Here is a 19,591-nt window from a genome sequence, read left to right on the forward strand (position 1 = left end):
AATTTACAGAGGTTTTACTGTATATGAATTTGTTTTGCAGATCTATTATTTCTTTTTATCATGAGAAGGTTTTGGTAAAGTGGATTTGCCCTGTGGTACGTGTTTAATTTGTATGTATATTTGTGTATTTTTTTTTATTGTTTTTAAGTTGTTTGTGTTTTATTTTGCAGAATATTCCATCTCAGAAAGATACAAAAAGCTGTGGGTATTATGTAATGAAGTATATGGATGATATAGTGTCTGAGAAAGTGTTGAAAATTGACAATATTGTAAGTGTTTATTCTTTGAACAATTGGTGTTTATTTTTGGAACAATGAGTTTTAATATATGACATTTTGAAGTTATAGTTTTGATTCATTATTTTAATTGTGATATGTTTTTTAGTGGGATAAATATGCTAGGAGGCCATCTTACGGTGTAGATGTGATGAATGAATTACGTCGAGATTTGGGAGATATTATTTTGAGATATGGTCTTGATAATGAAAATGGTGGAGGAGGTCGTGTAAGGATGATTATTAAGGAATCTAAGTACCTCTGTTCTCCTTTTATTTCTCGGCATCCAAAGTTGCTGGATAACATGGATAGTCGTAAAAGGAGGATTGTTGAATTTGCACTGAGTCCTGTTTTAAGCAGGTAAGAAGTTGAAGTTATGTTTGTTATATGAATTTATATGTTATTTTGGCATATACTGATAGTTTTTTCCCTTGTTTTGAAGTGATGTATTTTTCAGTGATGGACAAACCTTTATTGATAAACGGGAGATTTTATCAATGTCTGGTCATGATCATATTGTCAATAATATTGCGGATGCTTGGAGTTCAATTTTGAACACTGAAGAATTGAAGAAATATAATGGAAAACCGAAAAGATTTTTTTTCAGTACATATCCTTTTGTATGTTTCCTAACTTTGTAATTTTGTTTTTTGTTTTCATTCTGTTAATAATTGTTTTGCTAAATGTTGTTTTGATTATTTTGTAGACTCTTCTGTTTTCTGGAGCTAGTAGATCAAGAGAATATAATTTTAAGGAAAGGCTTCAGAATGAACTTTCTTTTTTCAAATTTAAAAACTTGGCTGATGTTGAATTGGTAAGTTTTATGGTGGAACAGCAGCTGTTGAATACTGTTAAATGTATTGAGATACTAATGTTTTTTTGTGTTTATTAGGTGTTTTTCCCTGTTATTTCTTATGGACATTTTTATCTGATTGTTGTCAACAATCTTTCAAAGACTGTTGAAATATTGGATAATATGACACTCCCTCGAAAAATCAGTCGTGCTGATAAGTATGATGATTGTCCAGAATAATTGGTATGTTGTAACTTGATTTATTTCATTCTTTGTTTTTTTTTTGTATATGTGATAACATATTTTCTGATTTGTTTGTTGTAGTTAAAATCCTATGCTCATTTTGTTTTAAAAAATGATGCTTCTTCATTAAAACAAATGTGTGCATACAAAGTGCAAATCCTGAGGATGAAGTGGAGAAGCAATAATAACCACAATGATTGTGGTATTTTTCTTTTGAAGCATATGGAAACATACATTGGTCAGAGTGTGAAGGAGTGAAATATTTGATTGACAAAGAATTCTAAGGTATATCTTGTAAATTCTTTATGTAACAGTTTGTATTACTATTATTCTATTTTATTATATCATTTTTTTACAGGGAAAAGAGTTTAGAAAGCTTAGAATTTTTTATTGCTGGAACATTCTTTTGAATCCAATAAATCAACTTATTGAAGAAATTGATGAGAAGTCAAAAGAATGGGTTGTTGGAGCTGGATTAAATTTAGAATAGCATATTTTTTATGTTAAATTTGTAAATATATTTTAGAATTTGTAAATATACTTTAGAATTTGTATATAAAATTTTATATTTAAAAAGGTTTTTCAAATTATGTTTGTTTATTCTTAACAGATGTCAATTTATTCAATATTTAGCATATATAATTCATTTGGAACAGACGTTACATTTATTTTGAACAAATGGTATATTAATTCGGAACAAACTATATAATTACATTGAACAAGTCGTAAAATTTTGTAGAATTCATCCACAACCTTTTTTCAATACTCACAACCACTTAATGGTACATTAAGTTGGAACAAATGTTATAGTTATATTAACCAATTTGTACAATTTATGTATACTTTTGGATCAATATAAGAGCATATCCAATGGTTCATACTCACAATCACTTTATATATATCATCCATTTAATAAAACATCATTTGATTAAACAAATTGTGTTGGAACATAGTACTAATTATATTTGAATAGGAAATGATTTTAGATCACATTATAGTAAATAAAAAGAATGTAAATATTTTTGATTAATCAACGTAATATTTATTCCGGAACAACATATGTATTCGGATTGAACAATACAGTTCACGGAATGGAACAAATGGTTCATTATTTCGGAACAAATGATATAGTTACATGGAACAAGTGAGTAAATTACACCAATGGTACCTAAACTATACCTTACTTCACACCTTGGTACCTGAATTACATTTTATCCCAAAAATATACCCTAAATAAGGATGACTGGACAATTTAATGCTTTTAACCGGTCAATGACCAGTCAATACGGGTCAACACAAGTTTGACCATTTTTAATTAATGGCTGGGACCCACTATACTCTCTCTCCATTAATTTTTGTTTTATCAATCTCTCCATTAAATTCATTTACTTGTAGTCAAATTATTCTGGGTAGTCAAAGATGAATTTAAGTTACAGTGTTAAAAAATAATAAACTAGACCCAAAATGTTTTCTTTTTTTAATATTTCTACTTTCTTCCTATTCTTCATTTGCCTTTTTTTCCTTCTCCAGACAAATCTGGATTCTTCATCTCTTATTTATTCAAAGAAACTCTCCCGTGGCGTCCTCCATCTTCATCCTTCATCTTCCTTTTCCTTTCTATTTTTAGAGATCGAAATTTTGGAAGACATGGCCACGGTCTCCCTTTCATTTTCTACAGATCTGACAACTCGTGGCGGTCGGAGAACTAGCATGACGGTGGTTTCGGATAGGGACATACATCTTCAGAAACCAAATACCAATTTGATTATCCTGTAGCTCGATTTTGTAAAAATGGAGTTATTGATTTGTAAATGTTGATTTTGAAATTTTAGAAAGAAGGAAACACTATTAGGAAGAAGAAAATGGAGTAATAAGAACACAGAGGAAATGATGTTTTTTCTTTGGTCTGAGATTGAGTTTAAGGCTTTCCATTTTTTCTTGGAGATTGAGTTTAAAGCTTCAATTTTTTTTTGTTCATGGTGTTTTATCCTCGGTGTGAGATTGAGTTTATTGTTCAAATGAGTGACCCTTTATTCTAGTAAAATTCTAATCTTTGAATTAATTTTTTTTTTGACAGATTGGAATATGGGGGGTTTTGGGATAAACCCAGAAACTGTTTATAAAATAAACTCAGAAACATAAGCAAAGAGAGAGAGAGGACAATTTAACCTGACCACAAATCAAATTTGTTGGGTTTCTTAGATTTTTTTTAGGTGTTCTTGAGTTTCTGGAATTGTTGAAGAGGGATAGAACAATAATGGAAATGAAACGTTAGGGAGAGAAAGTTAGGGATGGAAATAAAAGAAGGGTAAAATTGTATTTATAATGGATATGACCCATATTTAAACTAAAGACCTGGTCAAACTATGCCATATCATCATTTTTAATACTTAACCTATTATAGCAGGTCATAAATATTATATTGTCCAGTCGTCCAAAGTTTAGGTATATTTTTGTGACAAAATGTAATTTAGGTACCAAAGTGTGAATTGAGATATATTTCAGGTACTATTGGTGTAATTTACTCTGGAACAAGTGGTACAATTTGGTAGAATTCAGTATACAACATTTTTCAATACTCACAACCACTTAATGGTACATTAAGTTGGAACAAATGATATAGTTTTATTAAAGAATTTGTACAATTTATGTATACCTTTGGATTAATATAAGAGCATATCCAATGGTTCACACTCACAACCACCTTATATACATTAGCCATTTAATAAACATCATTTTATTAAACAATTTGTGTTGGAACATAGTACTAATTATGTTGTAATGGGAAATGAGTTTAGATCACATTAAAGTAAATAAAAAGAATGTAACTATTTCTGATGGAACAATGTAATATTTATTCCGGAACAACATATGTATTCGGATTGAACAATACAGTTCATGGAATGGAACAAATGGTTCATTATTTCGGAACAAATGATATAGTTACATGGAACAAGTGGTACAATTTGGTAGAATTCAGTATACATCATTTTTCAATACTCACAACCACTTAATTGTACATTAAGTTGGAACAAATGATATAGTTATATTAAAGAATTTGTATAATTTATGTATACGTTTGGATCAATACAAGAGCATATCCAATGGTTCACACTCACAACTACCTTATATACATTAGTCATTTAATAAACATCATTTTATTAAACAAATTGTGTTGGAACATAGTTCTAATTATGTTGTAATGGGAAATGAGTTTAGATCACATTAGAGGAAATAAAAAAAAATGTAACTATTTCTGATGGAATAATGTAATATTTATTCCGGAACAACATATGTATTCGGATTGAACAATAAAGTTCATGGAATGGAACATAGTACGTATACCGTTGGAAGAATATAAGAGTATATCCAATTGATCATTAAGTTTGCTTTTGAAGATTCACCCTGTAAAATAGAAAATGAAATGATATAGTTACATTTTTTCAGTAATAATGGATCAATAAGTAATTACTGTTTGTTTGAATATAATTAATACATGGTATATGTTTCATTAAAGTTTTAATTGTTAATAAAATGAATACAGATTTATTTTAATCTGATTTTAATTCATACCCTTTGCAATAATAAATAAATGAGGAAATACTTATTGATTCTGATACGAATAGTTTAATAGACTGATTTACATATTTATATAGGAAATAATACCAATAGTTTAAGAGACTGATTCACAGTTTTAATTTAGTTTGCATTTAATAAATATATTCATGTACGTAATATTCTTAATACTATTGAGATTCCCAATATACATTTATTTTGAATGAAAAACCGTGTTTCATTGCAGGAAAAGTAGAATTTGAAGAGTCTAAATTATTAAAAGCTTCTGAGTTTCCCAATAGATAATCATTTGAATGAAAGAAAGCGTGTTTGATAGTATGAAGTTGAAGAGACTAAATAAAATTCTATAAATAGTATTGCTCTCTTTATTGATAGTATTTTTTTAGTAGAAGTTGAATTGGAGCAAAGATGTCAGGAAGCAGTTCGAGTTCGTCTAAGAGAACGAGGTCTTCTTCTCCTGTTGAACCTTTAGTACGTAATGAACGAAGTGAAATTCCTGATGAGCTATTTAAAGTTATTGAAGATATGGAGGAAACTTTTATGGAAGGGGATATTGACGACATCATAAAGAAGCTGAAGGGCATGAAGGCTTTCATGTCTTTATTTTATGACTCAATGATGTCTTTCATTGAGAAAGGAATGGAGGAGAAAGTGGAGTTGAAGGAGGAGCTGGAGGAAGTGAAGAAGAATCTGAAGGACCAGATTAAGAAATATAACAATGATGTTATGGGTCCTGATAATGATTTTATTTAATGTTTTTTTTAATTGTGAACAATTGTTTATATTTTTATGTTTTTTATGTTTGTATGTTTTTTTTTATTTAATGATATATTTTTTTTGTTATGTTTTTTATACTGCTATATATTATTGATGTTCATATATTGTTAGTGTAAAGATATGTTGTTTGAAATTAACACACAGGTTCAGTACGTAAAGCAGGTAGTTATATTACTGATGAACTTTTTAAGGTCATTGTTGATATGGAGGAAACGTTTATGGAGGGGAATGTTGATTGCATCATGGTGAAGCTGAAGGGCATAAACGCTTTTATGTCTTTATTTTGTGTGTCCGTGATGTGTTTTATTCTGAAACGAGAGTAGAAGAAAGTGGATTTGAAGGAGAAGCTGAAGGAAGTGAAGAAGAATCTGAAACACAAGACTGAGCAATGTAACAATGATGTTTTAGGTCGCAATAATGATCTTATTTGATCTTTGTAAGAAATGTATTATCAAGACATATAATAACAAGTTGTTCCAAAAAAAATCACAGGTTTCAAAGTGAAGTCAAATAACAAAATATACTGTTAGAGTAAAGAAAGTTTAGATATAGAGATTTTACCTTATCTCTTTGCTTTTTCTGGGCAGTTTCTAATGTCATGGTTGCACAATTGGTGACATCATTTGCACATCCTTTGTTTTTTCTGTGATTGTTCAATTGCTTTCTCTTTTTCTCCCTTCAATCTTTTCTCACTATTTGTAAGCTGAATCCCAGTTCCTTTGTTTTTAGAAATTTTAGGTTCTTTGATTAGAACTTCAGAGGGCCGACTTGTTCCAACCAACATCTCTATGTCTTGAATTTTAGTAGAATTGTTGATGTTCTTTCTTTTCTTTGCTTCCAGCTCTGTCCTCAATGTTTGAATGTTTCTTGTGAGATTATTTAGGTCCTCTTCATCCCCTTCAGCCAAACACACAGTCATGTGAATCTCACTCCATAAGTTATTCAACATTATTTTCTTTCCCATTGTTCTAGCACATTCCTCTATAACATTATTTTGCAATGTTATCTCTGGTAATATTTTCCATCTGTTTAGCACATACTGGTCAGGAATTTTTTCCAGCATCTTATCCTTCCATACGAGCACCATATGTCTACAGGGAATTCCTGCTCTATTGAACATCTTGCACAAACATGTTGTGTCACTGTTGTCTGTATTATAAACAATCTGATATGTTGTTTTTTTACCTTTTTCTCTTACAGTGATTCTGCATTTGTCAGTGTGTTTCTGTATATCATCAACGCCACATTTAAATGAAGCATCTATCACTTGTTTTTGAAATTCATAGAAGATTGTTCTTGTAAATACTTCTGATCCATGCTTTTTGATAGGAATTGGTGTTTGAGTCATAGGTATTGAGTGTTTAGAATCATTGTCATTTTTTCCTTGTGCATGTCTTTGTGCTTCCATTGCACCCTCAAACCGGAGGAGGAATTCAATGAGAGTTAAATGACTTTTTGTGAAAGAAGTGAAGAAGTGATTTTCACTTTCTGACCTTGAGGTTGTTCTCATTAAGCCCGCTAGGAATGAGTCTCTGAAATAAGCAGGAATCCATTTTGATCTTATATCATACATGTGTTTCAGCCATCCATGTTCTTGTAAATTGAATTCCAAAATAATTTCCATCCATTTTTGTTCAAACTCTTCTGGTTCCAATTCTACACTCCACACGCAAGAATTTATCTTTGTAATAAAATCTGTTTCTTGCATTATTTGTCTTCCTGTATTTGTAAGAAAATAGTTTAGAATACAATTAATGTATGCGTATTGAACAACACATATATCATTTTAGAACATTTTATGTATTCATATGGAACAACACATGTATTATGTTGGAACATTGTATTTATTGAATGGGACAATAGAAAATAAATAGTATAGAATTATTTTTCGTACCTATTTTGTCTGACATCTTCTTCATAATGTGCCACATGCAAAATCTGTGTTCTGTTTTTTTAAAAACATTTTTATTGCAACTATCATTGTTGGATCTTGGTCTGTTATCAAGAAAGTCGGCTCATTGTTGTCCATTGCTTTCAGAAATGTTTTAAAAACCCACTCAAATGATGCAATATCTTCGTTAGCCACGAAACAAGATGCAAATGTAATACATTTTTTGTGGTTGTCAACCCCAGTAAATGGTCCAAATATCATATTATACCTGTTCATTGTAACATAAAAATAAGTTTTCTGTTTGAAGAACATGATACAATTTTTGTGTTTCAAAATCAGTATATGAATGGCAGAAAACAATAATTTTATGCCAAAGATTATTATGTAGTACCTGTTTGTGCTATATGTTGTGTCAAATGAGACCATATCACCATAAAGAGCGTAGTTTTTGATACACACAGGGTCTGCCCATAAAGCTCTACAGAGTCTGCCTTCTTGATCTACTTCAAATTCAAAAAATAATGCACTCCATAACTCCTTTTTTTCTGAAAATTATCTACAAACATTTGTGCATCTGAATCCTTAATATATGCTTTCAAGTCTCTCTGGAAGTTTTTAAAATCTATCTTCGATGCACCAATATTTTCATATCCTCCATAAAGTTCCTTTGCTTGTCTATAAGTTCTTAGAGGACCAACATTCATCTGTTCAACCAAATCAGAATTTATTTATTTTTAGATGAAATGAGTAAAATTCTACAAGAAAACAGAATACATTATTTATAATGCATAACTATTATGAAGAAGATTTTTTACCTTTGCATTATTAACTACCATCTTTTTCAGTAGAAGGTTCATGTTCCTGCCCTTTTTTTGATATTGTACACATCCTGGAGTGTATAGAAGATGATTATGTTCTTCTTTAAACTGTGTCACTTCATAGTTTCCATTGTCGGAAAGTTTGATAATCATTTTAGCACTGCATCCTACGCGACTGAGTGTCCTTTTTCTGGTTTTTATATCACTGGATGTTGCTTTTCTTTTGTGATATTTGTAACCTTCTTTATTGCATACAAAAAATTGTTCTTTTATAACACCTTGTTTCTTTCTTGAAGTTGATATTCTACTATTAAATCCAGCAGCACATGCATATGATTTGTAGAATTCTTGAGCTTTATTATAATTCTCAAATATCATTCCAAGAGAAAGTTTTAACTCATTTGAACAATTAGGAATCCATATTTTTGTTCCGTTAGGGCTGAGTCTTGTGATTACTTCTGGTGTGTAAGGTACAATTGCAGTAGAAGAGTAACTAGGCGAAAGCAAATCTACAAAACAGGTAAGAGAGTTGAGATTAGGACAAATATGTACTTTGAACAAATGGTACATTAGTTCGGAACAATTAGTATATCTAGTTTGAACAAATAATATATTAATATGGAACAAATGATATATTCACATGGAACAAGAATTACAATTTGTTAGAATTTACAGTACAGTTTTTGTTTGCTCATTAATGTAAGAAAGCTATTATCAAGTCTGAGAATAAGTTTAGAACAACTATTATCAAGAAATCCATATATATCAGATAAATTTCAGATAAATCTATTATCAACAAATCCATATATATCAGATAAATGTAAAGTTTCAGATATAAGCAAAATACCTGGAGATGATGTTGTGGTCTGTGCCATATTGCACTGATTGTTGTCTTCAGATTCCATATTTTGGTGTTCGTATTCTATATTCAGATTGAATTACATGAATACAGATGAGAAATCAATCGATAATGTTGATGTCAAGAGAATCGATCAGTAATGTTGATAGTAGGAAATCGATCGATAATTCAACGGAGAAGAAAATCAGAGTTTAATCTCAGATTAGAAATCGATCGATGATTGTGAGAGAAGAAAATCGATCAAGAATGTTGAAGAATGAGTTTGATTCGCGCGTTTTTCCTGTGAAGAACAGAGGAGAATTGACGCGTGTTTTTTGTTTGAATTTTATTGCCAAAACGACGTAGTTTTGTTGTGTCACACAATAAGTTTATTGTCACAACTTAAGCCTTTGTCACGCTGGATCTCACCCCTATATATATATATATATATATATAGGTGTGTTTATATGAATTGAGATTGAGATTTGATTTTTAAACCTGACTCCAGCCCGGTTCGGCCCGAACCCGTCTAAATTAATAGTGGATTGGACTGGGATTTGACTAAGCATTTTTACCTAAAACGCTGATAGGTCGCCTATAGACAGGTCTACCGTGAAGTCGTAATCATTTTCATAATAATAATAATAAAAATGGTTAAATAACACTTTAAGTTCTTTTATTTTTAATTGGCCTAATGCTTCCTCAGCCCCCTTAACTTGTCCAAATTGGTCACTTTACTCCCTCAACTCATCGAATGTCCTATTTACCCCCTTAACTCCATAAAAGTGGTATTTTTCACCCCTTACAATTCGTTATCGAAGCCTAAATTGATAACTTTTTTTAAACATTAAACCTATATTTATGCTATTTTGTAAGTGGAACCTAAATTGATACTTCCCCAAAAATCATAGGCCTATTTTGGTACATTAACTTGTTTATATTAATGTTCTTGTTATTTATATTTTTTATTCGTTCTTTCTCTTTTCAACTTTTTTTACTACTATAAATGGATAAGAAATACCATTTTTATGGAGCTAAAAGGGTAAATAGGATCATAAGTGGTGATCTCTCACACGCTCCTTTCCTTTCTCTTTTCCAGATCTCGCCTCCCTCCTCCTCCACTTTCTGTTTCTTCTTCTCCCCCACCCTTCTTAAACCGCCGTCACCTCGTCTGCCTTCCTCTCCGCTACTGTCTCGTTGAGGAGGAAGAAGGAAGCCTCCCACCGTTTTTTATTTTCTGTTCTCGTTGTTATTTTTCTTTTGTTTGTGTCAGTTTGTTTAGTTGGATCTTATATAGTTTATCGTAGATCTGAATCCGTTTGAACTGCGTCTTTTGGCTAATCTCTTTGTTTTTGTAACCTTTTCTGTTTTAGGAAGGACAGAAACGGTAGATTTTATCCGTAGATCACTGGATCTACGTGGTTGCAAAAGAAAGGACTTAGATCCGAAGTTTCAGAATGGTTCAAAGACTGGAGATTGGACTACAGTTGATTTGCGGCGAATTTGGAGTTACCATCTATGTATGGTTCAAATGTTGGTTGTTTTTAATGTACCTTTAATGGCTTCTTTTGCTTTTAATAGTCATTTTCTTGCTTTTAATAGTCATTTTCTTGCCCACGTGGACTTTGTATTAGGCTTAGCCTATATGTATGTAAGGTTTTATTTCTTACTGGTCTCTTATGTACTTCCAATGTTATGATTTAATGAAATATTAGTATTACTATAAAAAAAAAAGGATCATAAGTGGTGAGAAATACCACTTTTATGGAGTTAAGGGGGTAAATAGGATATTCGATGAGTTGAGAATGGGTAAAATGACAAATTTGGACAAGTTAAGGGAGTGAGAAATACTATTTTTATGAAGTTAAGAGGGTAAATAGGACATTCGATGAGTTGGAGGGGTAAAATGACCAATTTGAATAAGTTAAGGGACTAGAGAAGCATTAAGCCTTTTTAATTTTAAAACCTTTAATTCGAATTAGAAAAGCAATGTCTCGCAGTCCGACTCCGGCTCATACATCTACTGCGGTACAGTCCTTCTCCGGTAGTAACTCGTAACGAAGGAAGAAAAATATTCACTTCAGAGCAATCCCACATCGGAAATGCACGACCGGAACAACGAAGCATCATGGTATAAAAACGACTCTAGATCAACAGAGCAACATACTTACCTGGACGGGGTCAATGGGTGATCAATGAGGCTCATGGCCTGGGGTTGTGACCTCCATTGCACTCTGGAGGGGTGCTTCCCTAAAGTCTCCCCAAGAGGGAGAGCTTACGTCATAATTTGTGGCAGTTGGGGCCTGCGTTCGCGCGGCTCCTTCCAATCCTAGTTTCAGTTTTATTTTATGTTAATTTGATCGACTTTATAATCATGCGAAAGATGGGTTATTGCTTATTTTATGTTAATTTGATCGACTTTATAGTATGTTGTTCCAATCCTAGTTCGCGCGGCCCCTTCCAATCCTGTTCTTTTCTCTATCCTGACAAGAAATTTAACATTTAATTCCTGTTATCATTTCATTAGTCCAGCAATAGCGATTGTTTATTTATTGATCAAACAATGTATAGGTTATTGCTTATTTTGCTTCTGGTTATCGATTAGGTAATCAATTCTTTCTTTTTGGAGGCTATGTTGGGGCAAAGATTATCCTCTGGCATCCATTGCAAGGTAAAAATTGAACTGGTTTTAGGTTTTCATCAAAATTTGAACTGGTTTTGAACTCCTTTTGTTCATTAGTATGTGATGAAAGAAGTTTTTGTTTGGGTATATGAATAACTGGAAGGAGTTATAGTTTCATTTTGTTCGACGCTTCAAAGTTCAAATCCTGGAGATCAGATGCTTGTTAATTTGTTCTATTGTTTCAACATAATCAAAAACATTAAATTGGACATCCAAAAGTCTCAACATATTACTTTAGTTTTGGTTTCTGTACTGGTGGTTACACGCTTTTAATATTTTATGGGTCGTATGATTGGTGAAGCTGAAGAATAATGGAATTCTCAATGTGCATCTGTTCTGTGTGAACTAGCATTTGTTTGATACAAGTTAGTTGTTTGGTTGAAGTGTATTGAGAGATACTACTTTACTTGTCCTGCTCTTCTTAAACCTAGCTGATTTTCTAGGGAGTTCATTAAATTATGATTCTAGACGTCTACTATCTGAATCTTTGACTCTTTGTTGACCCGTTGTGTCTCACATTCTTGAACTAAGTTTGTTCATCTGATGCTTATATTTGGCTTTGATACTTCGTGTCATCCATTCCCTTATTAGAGGCTAAGTTCTCTCAATTTTCAGGGGAATTTAAGTACCAGGGCCGCGGTTTCCGTCAATCATAGGTATGGCCAGAGAGGTTCTGAATATAGATTACTTGAAAATACTCATATGAAGATCAATATGCTTTGTCTTGCTATTTTGTTGTGAAGCATTATGGCCATCTTGATGTGTTAGATGATGATACTAACTTACCAAGGGGATCAGATGGAAAGCTAGTTGTTGCTAGTGTATACACAAAAATCCCACATTGCAAAGAAAGCTCTTTGAGGACCAAGAAGTGAAATATAAAAAGAGAACCCTAACATTATTAGAAGCATACCTTTCTCGGCCTTTTGGCTAAGATCAAGTGTAGTATCTGTTCTTATCAGTTTAATATCTGATATGTGGACCAATGGTCCACACGATATTAAATTAATTTTTTAGGGGGAAGGCCTATATCAATGGCTTGCCATTGGGGTCTTCAAGAGTCGTCATTGTGTTGCACTAAAGCATTGGCCTGGCTCACCCCTCCAATTCCAGTTTTATCTTTAAGAGTTTTTGATAATTTGTCGACTTTTATTTGAAATAGCATAGTATTGGTTGATATTAGAGTCAATTGTTTATATTATTTTTAGAGAGTGGATTAAGAGTTCAAGGAAGCGATCGTTCCTAAAGTTAGATTTAATTGGGATTCAAAGTCTATAATCTTTTTTGTGCTTCATGATGTTCCATTTTATGCTAGAATTTTACACCATTGAGTGTTAATTAGTCCCTGATAAGGTTATTTTCGTTTTTGGTTGTTCCTCAAACCACACAATCTTTATCATATCTTCTGAGGCATTCCAATGAGCTTAATATTTTTAGTTCCCCCTCTCTGGAATGATGATGTTATTTAGCCAAATCAGAAACAGATGTGCTCCATAAGGCAATGCCTTCAAGGCTTGGGTTAGTTATGACAGAGCCAGATAGATGCCTCTCGTGTAACCTCAGCATGCTGGTTCTGCTGCTGTCCATTGGTTTGGTTGTGACATAGCTGAGCTAACATGTCTTGGCCATTTCCGTTCGTCTTTAGATTGAAAATCTCTACTTTCATCCCAACTATTTTTTAATTTAAAACCCTTCAATTCGAATTAGCAAAAGCAATATGCATTTGAGACTTGGATAGTGAACTTTCTGTTTTGTTGAGTGATAAATAGGTCAAATGCCTATATCTTTTGTAGTATGCTTTGTGATTATGTGCGAAATAACATTCTCCTACTACATAACATACTCCTTTTCAATCTTAGCCTGCTCAGCTGGTGGTTCTGCTGCTGTCCATTGGTTTGGTTGTGTCATAGCTGAGCTAACATGTCTTGGCCATGGCTGTTTCTGTGCTCATCATATTCATGGATGGTGTGGGTTTGAACATGTTCTTCCTGATGTTGCTGGTGTTCTTGAATGCATTGAAGAGTGGCCATGGTGATTTGATATTTGGGGCAGAAGGGTATGTAAAAGGAGTTATGTTATGTATGTTGTTGAAATCCATGAGGGAGACGGATGTTTATATAGGAAGAAATGGGGTAAAATTAGGCGAATTACTGATCCCAATCGACTCAATTCAGTTCTTTTAGCATGCTGGGTTGGAATCTATTATCGGTTTAGCACAGTTTATCCGGTTTCGATGACTGCTCAAGTTTATTCTTCTCTACAAGCTTTGAAGGTATAGTCCTTTTTGTTATTTTCTAGTATCCAAACATGCAGATTTAGTTAAATCATATTACAATTCAGTGTCTATAAATTTTGTTGTGCTATGATACCAGAATTGTAGATCCATGGAATATTAATTATCTTGGAGTCTGATAAAGAATGTGATAATGGAATAAGAGGGTAAATTGGGAATCGAATGACATGGTTTATCGGCTTAGCTGGAGTTTGTTGAGAGAGACCGAGAGAATACTATAGGTTATATATATGTGAGAGTTTAGATTGTGAAAGACATCTTTCGGGAATTCAGTTAGTATTCGGCTTTATGCTTGGGCAATGGAGTTTTTTCCACCGATAGTTAGTTTAGGTAGTAGATCTCTCTATTGATTCTCTTTATTAGCGTTTCTGCATTTTGTGTCTGTCCGTCCGTGTCGTTACCGTGTCTGCTTTTGTTTTAAGGCTATTTTATAAAGGTTGTGTTTTAGAAATAATGTTCCGGTGTCCGTTTCTGTATCCGTGTCCGTTGCGTGTGCAACATAGCTGAGAAGTGGTTGAAAAGAAAAGATCACATATTTTGTGTTACTTGGAGTGTGTGCTGACAGAAGAGTTTAATTTGCCATGATGCAATTGAGGCATATAATATTATAAATGGGGTGGATTGGATTGAGGATATGAAACTACTTTTTCCCATTTTCTTTCGTCTGTAGATTGAAAATCTCCATTTTTGTCCCAACTGTTTTTTGCTATGAAGCACGGACACGGGTGCAGACACAGGGGGCGGACACGGCAAACGACATTTTTAGAAAATATGAGACACGGGTGCGGCGGGGACAAGGCAAATTTTATATAATTAATTATATATATATTAGATATAAAAATATATAAAAAAACATGCTAAATCACAAATCGGAATCGTGATGTTAGGAGAAGAACCCAGGAGAAGAATCGCAGCGCATAAGAAGGAAGAACCCAGGAGAGAAGAAATTGTTTCTGATTATTCCCAAACAAAAACGAAATCGTGATGTTAGGAGAACTGCGATGTACGCAGCACAGGGGTCGAAATCGCGATTTGCGCAGGAAGGAGAGAAGACCTAATTCTAATTCGTGCGATAGAGATTATAATTTAGGATTTTTGACAAATTGCATAATTAATCCTTAAATTTTATAAAAAAATTTAAAAAACCCCTAATTTTTAACTTTTTTTTACCCCAGCCGTGTCCCCCCGTGTCCCGCCGTGTCCCCATCCGTGTCCCCCCATGTCCCGTCGTGTCCCCATCCGTGTCCCATTTTCCGGCCGTGTTCCCGCCGTGTCCGGCCGTGTCCCCGAGTCCGGCGAGTCCGACTCGGCCACGGCGACCCCGGGGAAGAGTCCGTGCTTCATAGGTTTTTTTGTAAATTTAAACCCTTCAATTCGAATTAGCAAAACCAACGTCTCGCAGTGCGACCCCGGCTCATACTCTACTGCTGGCTCATAGACCTCCTGTCGTAACTCGTAACGAAGGAAGAAAAGTATTCACTTCAGAGCCAATCCCACATCGAAAATGCACGACCGGAACAATGAAGCATCAGGTATAAATAAGACTCTAGATCAACAAAGTAACATACTTACCTGGACGGGGTCAATGGGTGATCAATGAGGCTCATGGCCTAGGGTTGTGACCTCCATTGCACTCTGGAGGGGTGCTTCCCTAAAGTCTCCCCAAGAGGGAGAGTTTACGTCATAATTTGTGGCTTATTCTTACTAAGAGGATCAGAGGGAAAGCTAGTTGTTGTTGCTAGTGTATACAAAAATCCCACATTGGAAAGAAAGCTCTTTGAAGACCAAGAAGTGAAATATAAAAAGAGAAGCCTAACACTAGTAAAGGCATACCTTTCTCGGCCTTTTGGCTAAGATAAGTGTAGTATCTGTTCTTATCAGTTTAATATCTGATATGTGGACTAATGGTACACACGATATTAAATTAATTTTTTCAGGGGGAAGACCTATCTTCAAGAGTTGCCATTGTGTTGCACTATAGCATTGGCCTGGCTCACCCCTTCAATTCCAGTTTTATCTTTAGAGTTTTTTATTTATAATTTGTTGACTTTTATTTGAAATAGCAAAATATTTATTACTCCATATGGAGGAAGAGCTGCAAATGCCATTGCTGAGAAGCGGATAAACAAAATCACATGGTGTATTATTGGGGTTACAGAATTCATGGGTCAGTTCATGGATGGTTATATTTTCCTTTAACTTAATTCTAGTGTATGCTTTTCGGTTGTGTTAACTACCATAGTTGATACGAGTTAGCTGTCTGGTTGTCGTGATTGAGATATACTGGTTTACTTCTCCTGCTTTTCCTATGCGTAGCTGATAGGGAGCTTATTAAATTATTAGTCTCTGAATTAAAAACCGAGCATTTAAGCGACTAGAGATTCCTCTCAAAAAAACAAACAAACTTTATCCTTCATGTTATCATATCTAATGTGTTATTTTTTATTTTTTTGGGTTCAGCTGCTGCCCATTGCCTTTGTTGTGACATAACTGAGCCAACATGTCTTGGCCACAGCTCAATTCGTGGTGCTTTTTGATCTTAGCCTGCTGAGCATGATGGTTCAACTGCTGTCCTTTGCCTTTATTGTGACATAGCTGAGCTAACATGTTTTGGCCATGGCTCGATTCATGGTGCTTTTCGATCTTAGCCTGCTTAACATGGTGGTTCTGCTGCTGTCCATTGGTTTGGTTGTGACATAGCATGTCTTGGCCATGGCTGTTTTTGTGCTCATCATATTCATGGATGGTGTGGGTTTGAACATGTTCTTCCTGATGTTGCTGGTGTTTTTGAATGCATTGAAGAGTGGCCATGGTGATATGATATTTGGGGCAAAAGGGTATGTAAAACAAGTTATGTATGCTGCTGAAATCCATGAGGAAGACGCATGTTTATATAGGAAGAAATGGGGTAAAATTAGTCGAGTTACTGAACCAAATCGACTCAATTCAGTTCTTTAGCATACTGGGTTGGAATCGATTATCGGTTTAGCACAGTTTATCCGGTTTCGATGACTGCTCAAGCTTTCTTCTCTACAAGCTTTGAAGGTATAGTCCTATAAGTTACCAATCATTCTAAATGTTTCCTTGGAAGTTGTATATTTGATTGTCTCAGTTATTAAGATATGGAATTAGATTCTTCTTCTAACGCAATTGAGGCATATAATTTTCCATATGATGAAAGAGTTTTTTTTGAAGCAATCTTCGATTATAATACTGAGTTATGAAATTGTCATTGTTTGTTATTGTGTTAATACTTGGCAGGGCTAGTTAATTATTGTGCAACTGTTATCTGCTTCTCGACAATTTGTAAGCCGTTCTCTTACATTCTTGAATGTATGTTTGTTCATATTTTGATCGGGTTAAATGCATATTGGTCATTGAAATTTTATAGTTGTTCGAGATGGTAACACAACTTCAATTTGTGTCAATAAAATCATTCAACTTTGAATTTTGTATCAATTAAGTCAATGGCGACTTCAAGAGCAAAAAGACACCGAAAAAGATGTGGTTGTCAAATTAGTAATAGTTAACTTTCACTGCTGAACGAAGCAACATGTGACTTCCACCTAGATGACCGAAACGACACGTGTTAGCTAGGTGGTAGTCATGCGTCGTTTCGCTCGGCGGTGAAAGTTGAGTGGTGCTGAAATGAAAGTCATGCCATATTAGTTGAATGATTTTGTTGTGACAAATTGAAGTTGAATGAACATTATTTTAACACAATTGATGCAGCGGAATAAACAGACTTTTGTTCTAAACACTTGCTCGCGCACGAACAAAGCTTAAAACCGTCAACTATCGTTGAATCGCGCACGACTAACGAAAATTGGAGAAAAGAGGATAAACTCTGAAATTCTTATTAATCAATAACTGTCTTACATAAGTAGAGGTCGAGCCTTTATATAGGCCGACAAAATAAAAACCTAATCCGAACCCTAAAAGGAAAAGGATAACAAAATAAGAAAATTACGAAAAAAACACAAAAAGGCCGATTTGAGGCCCAAAACGACCTCGGATGGCTAAAAAACACGTTCACCATGGGTTCATAGACCGATGGGTTTGATTCAATGGGCCGATTCCAACCAAATTAGGATCCGAAATCGCTAAATTCCAACAACCCGTTTTTATCTTCAAAATCTCAGTTTCGGGTCCGTTTTCTCCAAATAGTTTAAGGCCCGCTCCACTTCATCAACAACTTAACCAATAATGCATTTAACCCTGTTTTGGTCTAGTTTCTTCTTGTTTATGCTTATATTTGGTTTTCACATAGTTTCCAATAATAATAAGGTAAAATACATCAATGACCCTCAACTTTAGTGTTATTAACATGATGCTCATGTGGTGAAATTCTTAGTCTAGTGATTGAGAGCTTACATATTATTAGGGAGGTCATGGGTTCGAATCACATCCGGGTTAGGTGGAGATTTTTTTTCTTCTTTAATGTAAGCGCCATTGTGTGCAATTTTTTTTTTTAAAAAAAACATGATGCTCCTGAATTTCAAAATTAGAAATCACTGCTAGTAGTAGAATGGAATAACTTTCAAATACCATAAGAAATAAGAAAAAAATTTATCTTGAGAAAAAAAGAAGTTACTAAGCTAATACCTAAAATTGTAATCTTGAGAAAAAAAGAAGTTACCATATTAGCTAAAATTGTAATCTTGAGAAAAAAAGAAGTTACCAAGTGTCTTTTGGTGGAAAGAAGATACCCTAGATGTAAAAAGAAGATAGTTTTGGATAAGAATGGTTAAAAATTAATAAATAAATAAATTGGAAGTGTTTAAAATAAATATAAAAATACGGTAGAGCCATTAACATTTCACGTTAGGGGTGAGCAAAACCATACTAAATATCGAAAATCGAATCGAAAAAACCGAATCAAATCGAACCAAAATGTAATTCGGTTTGATTTGATTCTGATTTCTCAGCGTTTTTGATGTTTTTTTGGTTTGGTTTGTTTTGAGTATAAACCGAAAAAAAACCAAAAATCGAATTACACCATTTTATTTTACGGATTTTAGTAGTGTGCCAAGCCCAAAAATCCAAAATTAAAGTTTAACACTAAGCCCATGTATTTGCATGTGCAAAATTAAAAAAATAAGTTAAAAAGGTAAAAAGTTACATAAACTTTCCAACCTAAGTCCCAACCCAATATTATACTATTAATTTGGTTTGAATTTGGAATTAACCTTTTATTGTGGAATTATAATTATTGTATTAATATATAATTATGAAAAAAAGTTACAGAGTTAGAAGTCTTACAAAAAGTTCCAAAAAAAAAAAAATTACAGGGACTTTTAATAACTAATGCAATTCGGTTTATTGGATCAAATTAAAAATCGATTTGGTTTGGTTTATACAAATTACATTTGTTTGGTTCGATTTTATTTGGTTCGATTCGGTT

At 33.5% G+C, this 19,591-nt stretch overlaps 1 long non-coding RNA gene, 2 other non-coding genes and 3 pseudogenes across 3 annotated transcripts; all 6 read left to right on the top strand.

Annotated features, from left to right (window-relative positions):
* The first annotated feature begins 727 nt into the window (after positions 1–727).
* Positions 728–1,187, top strand: LOC136217977 (uncharacterized). Its single transcript, XR_010683615.1, has 3 exons — positions 728–895; positions 982–1,089; positions 1,168–1,187. It is a non-coding gene; the product is annotated as an uncharacterized lncRNA (long non-coding RNA).
* Positions 1,188–11,374: 10,187 nt separating this feature from the next.
* On the top strand, positions 11,375–11,535 carry LOC136215802 (U1 spliceosomal RNA). Its single transcript, XR_010682810.1, has one exon. It is a non-coding gene; the product is annotated as a U1 spliceosomal RNA (small nuclear RNA).
* A 1,268-nt stretch (positions 11,536–12,803) lies between these two features.
* On the top strand, positions 12,804–12,998 carry LOC136215816 (U2 spliceosomal RNA). The gene has a single exon (XR_010682822.1). It is a non-coding gene; the product is annotated as a U2 spliceosomal RNA (small nuclear RNA).
* A 343-nt stretch (positions 12,999–13,341) lies between these two features.
* Positions 13,342–13,433, top strand: LOC136216291 (small nucleolar RNA snoR127; annotated as a pseudogene).
* Positions 13,434–15,751: 2,318 nt separating this feature from the next.
* Positions 15,752–15,901, top strand: LOC136215809 (U1 spliceosomal RNA; annotated as a pseudogene).
* A 115-nt stretch (positions 15,902–16,016) lies between these two features.
* Positions 16,017–16,189, top strand: LOC136215821 (U2 spliceosomal RNA; annotated as a pseudogene).
* Positions 16,190–19,591: the final 3,402 nt, after the last annotated feature.

This window comes from Euphorbia lathyris, chromosome 1 (assembly GCF_963576675.1).
Source record: "Euphorbia lathyris chromosome 1, ddEupLath1.1, whole genome shotgun sequence".
Classification (NCBI taxonomy): Eukaryota; Viridiplantae; Streptophyta; class Magnoliopsida; order Malpighiales; family Euphorbiaceae; genus Euphorbia; species Euphorbia lathyris.